Source organism: Cydia splendana, unplaced genomic scaffold (assembly GCF_910591565.1).
Source record: "Cydia splendana unplaced genomic scaffold, ilCydSple1.2 scaffold_49_ctg1, whole genome shotgun sequence".
Taxonomy (NCBI): Eukaryota; Metazoa; Arthropoda; class Insecta; order Lepidoptera; family Tortricidae; genus Cydia; species Cydia splendana.
In genome coordinates, this window is record NW_026946892.1 from 310865 (window position 1) to 316864 (window position 6000).

Below are 6000 nucleotides of genomic sequence, written 5' to 3' on the forward strand. Positions count from 1 at the left end.
TGGTCTACTGGCGCCTCGCTCGAAACCGCAGTCGCCCCAGCCTACTTGATGCCCCGGTGCGAACTGCGAAGCCCTCGACGAATATCTTCAACCGCCTCGCGTTAAGAAATAAACTACACGATTTAAAAACTGACTTTTATTTACGCGGTACAAATATAAAAATACTCCTATAACGATTAGGCGGCACAGCTTCGGATCCCTCAGGTCTTCCTTGGTTTTCTTCCTTTGGTTTTCTTCCTTTTGGTTTTTCCTTTTCGGCTGCTCCTGGTGTACTGTACGATCCGAAGCGATACCGTCTTACTTTTATACGAAAAATCAAGAAAGAGAGTCACCTACGATAGGGAGATAAAACCATGTCTTAATTCGTGGAATTAATCGGCCTGTGATTGGTTGATTACGTCATATGGTCATTTTCGGGTGAATTTTCATTATCCCGCTATCGTTCCGTGACCCATATTACATTCATCCGATTAATTACTGACTTAAAACTATTACAAATAGTTAACTACGTTCATTAGTTATAAAAACAAACGATAACAAGTTTACTAACCCTTACGACTTCGCTTACAATAGATAGGAAAGCGGCCGAAATGAATACAATGGATGGTTTATGGCCCTTTGCCCGCTCGCAGGCCTTTGTCTACCTGTGACTGCCTTATAATTCTTATCTGACTAGGTGACTAGGCTAATGACCTACAATATCTACAAATATTGTTATGATGTAACTTTAACAGGTTACGAATTAATTAGTGAAACGTGTATGTTTCTAAGTGAAAATTACGCTGTATCGGAGCGCTGAGCTCGAATTTGGCCGACCAATGAGAAGCGATCAGTCTGTCCCTTTCATATTGAGACTTCCTTGTCTTGATCCGCCCTTCTTTGGTTAACCAATGACAGAGTCTACATTATTTTACCAAGTTTATATTGATTACTTGGGAATCTACTTAGGAATTGGGAAATAAGTTTAACCATGTTTTTTCCTAACTTACTGGGTGACCTAAAACTTATTACGAACCTACGACTTAAATAACGAATATTTCGAATACTTATGAAAGGTTTAAGTACCTAGGCTCCATACTTACACCCGATGCAAATGTCGATGCTGACGTGGCACACAGAATAAACGTCGCATGGCAAAAATGGCGATCGCTTACAGGTGTATTGTGCGACCCACGTATCCCCATAAAAACAAAGGGACAAGTTTATAAAACGGCAGTCCGCCCCGCGCTACTTTATGGATCTGAATGCTGGACAACAAAGAAAATTCATGAGCAAAAGGTACATACCAACGAGATGAAGATGCTCAGGTGGGCGGGAGGTGTAACACGGCTAGACAAGATACGTAATGAATATATACGCGGTAGCTTCAAGGTTGCACCAATCGCAGACAAACTTACCGAAAACCGCCTTCGTTGGTATGGCCATGTTAAACGACGGGAAAACGATCACGTAGTACAAGTAGCCCTCAATCTACCAGAGGCCCCAAGAGGCCGCGGCCGCCCGCCATATACCTGGTGGACAAGTATAGAAAGAGACCTCAAGAAAGCCCAGGTGCCCCAACAGACAACCCAAGATCGTAGGACTTGGCGCAGGACAGTGAGGAGACCCGACCCCAAATAATGGGAACAGGAGAGGAAGAAGAAGAAGATTTCGAATACTTATGACTACTGACAATCTAATCGCGGTTTTTCCCTACCTATCAAATAAATCTTTATTGAGAATACAGTCTTAATCGAATTTGATCTTAATCTAACTTATAATTATCCGCGTCTTGTCGTAGCGTCGCTAACAGGAGGTATACAGGGTGTAACGTAGACATTTTATTAAATTTTAAATTAATATTTTTGGGTTGAATAACTTTTCTTATTTCGATGATTTTAACAATAAACTGAAATAAATGTCATATACTAAGAAAATACTTCACAAATAATACTTTAATTTGTTCAAATACTTCATAGGATTTTAACAATATCCCAAACTAACTCGATTGGTTGCACTTATTTGCATAATCTGTTGCATTCAGATGCACCTCTTTATGCTTATCTGTTGTCGGGGTTGTCATACGAGTAAAAATAATTAAAACTTGAGATATTTAGGTTGTCACTCCAGGAAAACTTTGTATTTGTATGATTTAGATATGTTTTTTTAGGTAAGAGAGAATTTAGTTGTTAAATAAAACATAGGAATTACAGACTCCAAAAAGGGGGCTCTGAAATGAAACTTTATTAGATTTATTGATAAAATATATTTCTTAGGCTCAGGAGTGAATTGTTAAATAAATCAGTCAGAATTTTCGTAGGATTTGTGTCTTCAAGGGATTGGCACCCTACTTTTGTTTTGGCCTTTTGTACTCAACATATGAGGAGGTCATTTTGAGATGACATGCACTTTTGATGTGTGGACCCCTCCGGGGACGCACGCTCGCATGAGTACTATTTGTGGTGAGACCACACATTCGCCATGTTGGTCGAAATGCTGGAAGCAGCTCGAGTCCTTCGGTGTGCTCCACTGAGTAAGTACAAATGAAATTTAGGTGTGATCAAATCCACAATGGCGCGAAACGTTGTGGGTTCATCCTTAACCAGGTTTTTGGTTCTTTACAGAGTTGACTCCTGCTCGAGGGTTGGGAGTGCTCCGCCAGAAGTCCTAACAGCTTCCAGTGCGGTGAGCTAAATTTCCAATTGTTTCATATTTTCTTTAGCGGCCATTAAGGCGTCGGCTAATGTATCCATTTCTCCGTTTACAGGAGCCGGGAGCTTGTGAACTTTTTTGAAGAGCTTGTGAATTTTTTGGAAGAGCTTTCGAATTCTTTTGAAGAGCTTTCGATTTCTTTTGAAATTCATTTGAAGATGTTTAGAAGTTGTAAAATGAGGCTGTGGGATCTGTACCACGCCATCTGCAGCGGCCGGCTCCAACCAGGTTAGCGGCCAGCTTCCCGGGAAAAGGCGAGTACGCCCCCCGCTGCTGCAGTTCCACCAGCAATTTTTGAGGTCGGTCTGTTGCATAACTTTTGAGTGGCATCCGCCACCAACTACAAATTTAAAATGGTTAATTATAATTTAATTTTATTCAGTTTGAAGTTTTGAAAGTTCTGGTGCATAAAACTTAGGTATTTCGAAATTTAGTTTTTAGTTTTTAATTAATGGGTGTAAACCCTTATAACTAGAACCTGTGAAGCGACCCAGCTTTACCACTGAGCATTTAACAGCAAATGATTAGATTAATAAAGTTTGTTAGATATAAATTTGTTTAATTGTTTCTCCTCCTAGCTTTCCTGCAGCAAGGTTTCCATTTAGTCTATTTAATTTAATTTTGATTTAATTTTATTTTGTTAACATGGCTGTTTCCATTTTCCACAAGCCGGAGCTTTTCATTTATTATTTTACCCCCTTACAAAACAGCCGTGTTACAAGGGTGTCCCATACACGTCACAGTGACACTGGAGGTAGACCAGGCCAAGAGGACCCAAACCAACTTAACATGACCCCAGTAAAAGTACGGTTTTCGAGTTATTGCCAAATTAAGGTTTTTCATGAATTTTGACCGTTTTTAACATTGTTAGTGCCAGTGTGCACTCGGAAAGGTCTCGAAATTTTTTTTTTATGTGTACGGCATCATGAATAGTTAATTAAGATAACAGAATAGGTATTTTATCGATAAACAATGTAAAATGCAAAAAAGTACTGGTTTAATCTTGAATTAAATTCACGGCGAAACATTAATTTCGACTTTGACCACCTGTCGTGAAAAAAAATTACTAGAAAAGTAATGGCTTTTATTTTAAATGCGGAATAAAAAACAGAATAATTATTCTAGAAGTGGGACTATTCTAAATAAGGTTTTATTCAATTAAAATGTTATTTAGAATTAAGTTAATTTTTATAGTACAATCGGTTATATTTTGTAAGTTGATTTTCAGCCTTCTATTTTAACGTCGGATTGAATTGATATTTGTTACTTTAGTTTAGGTACAGTACACATTGAAGAGTTCCGCTATACACTATCTAGTTCTATTATCCGATCAGGGTGCTTAGCCAATATGCCAAAAGTTAACGCTCCGTAGACTTGCGTATAGTCTCTCTCTATCACTCTTACATATTAGTGCGATAGAGAGACACATAGCGTTTCGTTGTCGTACCACAAACGATTGGCATGTTGGCTACGCACCCAAGGTGACCAAGGTAGCCAAGATGACAATTTTTCTTTTTAATTTAATAACCAAATCATTAAGTAAATTTAGCTGTTCTGGGGGCCTAGCCAAAATGCCCATCGCTTGTGCTCCGACAATGAAGCGGTTTCTGTCTCTATCACTCTTACATATTAGTGCGATAGAGAGACAGAGATAGCGTTTCGTTCTCGTAGCGCAAACGATTGGCATATTGGCTACGCACTCAAGGTGCCTAGCCAAGATGGCAATTTTTGTTTTTAATTTAATAACCAAATCTTTGGATACAATTTAGCTGTTCTAGGGGCCTAGCCAATGTGCCAATAGCTTGCGCTCTAACAACGAAGGGCTTTCTGTCTCTATCACTCTTACATATTAGTGCGATAGAGAGACAGAGAGCGTTTCATTGTCGTAGCGCAAACGATTGGCATGTTGGCTACGCACCCAAGATACCTAGCCAAGATGACAATTTTTCTTTTTAATTTAATAACCAAATCATTAGGTAAATTTATCTGTTCTGGGGGCCTAGCCTAGATGCCAATCGCTTGTGCTCCGACATTGAAGCACTTTCTGTCTCTATCACTCTTACATATTAGTGCGATAGAGAGACAGAGATAGCGTTTCGTTCTCGTAGCGCAAACAATTAGCATGTTGGCTACGCACCCAAGGTGCCTAGCCAAGATGATAATTTTTGTTTTTAATTTAATAACCAAATCATTAGGTACAATGTAGCTGTTCTGGGGGCCTAGCCAACATGCCAATCGTTTGCGCTACTACAACGAAACGGTATCCGTCTCTCTATCGCATTAATATGTAAGAGTGATAGAGGCAGAAAGCGCTTCGTTGTTGGAGCGCAAGCGATTGGCATGTTGGCTAGGCCCCCAGAACAGCTAAATTTACCTAATGATTTGGTTATTAACTTAAAAACAAAAATTAGCATCTTGGCTAGGCACCTCGAGTGCGTAGCCAACATGCCAATGGTTTGCGCTACGACAACAAAACGCTATCTCTGGCTCTCTATCGCATTAATATGTAAGAGTGATAGAAACAGAAAGCGCTTCGTTGTCGGAGCGCAAGCGATTGGCATCTTGGCTAGGCCCCTAGACCAGCTAAATTGAACCTAATGATGTGGTTAGTAAATTAAAAATAATACGGTTACTGAAACTATGCGACAGTCAATTTGTAAGATTTTATTCCATAAAATGGGTATCAATTAGACAAGAGACTAACTACTATTACATCTACCTAACTATACGTAATTAGTACCTACCTATACGGTACCCAGACCACATTTTTATTCCTGGAATCTTATTTCGAATAAAAATCATGATTATATTTATTTGATTAAGAATATGTTATTCTCATTAAATTTTTTCTCATACGAATTATTCCCGACCAAAATTATTTGAATATTTTTGACGGGAATAAAATCGAGATGATTTTATTCCTACAAATTCTTATTCAAATAATGATTTTATTCTTGAATGCCCAACACTGATATGGCGTTGTGAAAAAGTTAACTTTTCGTAAAGATAAAGGGGCGTCATAGTTTTTACAATGCCAAAAAGCAAGCATAGCAAGCAAAATGCAATGAACGTCGTGATTCCATCTTCATTAACCCGCTATTATTTAAATAAGAAGTTACATGGGTTCGAGGTGGGATATTAAAACAAAAACGTGCACATGCGTTCTGCACCCGCTGCATTAGCTTTTTCGTTTGGTACAATAGACATCCACCTATAACGGTATCAGCATAGTTGAGTTTAGACAGAATTAAGGATTCACATAGAGATATTCTTACGTCAGTACTTAAATATCTACGTACTGTATAAAGT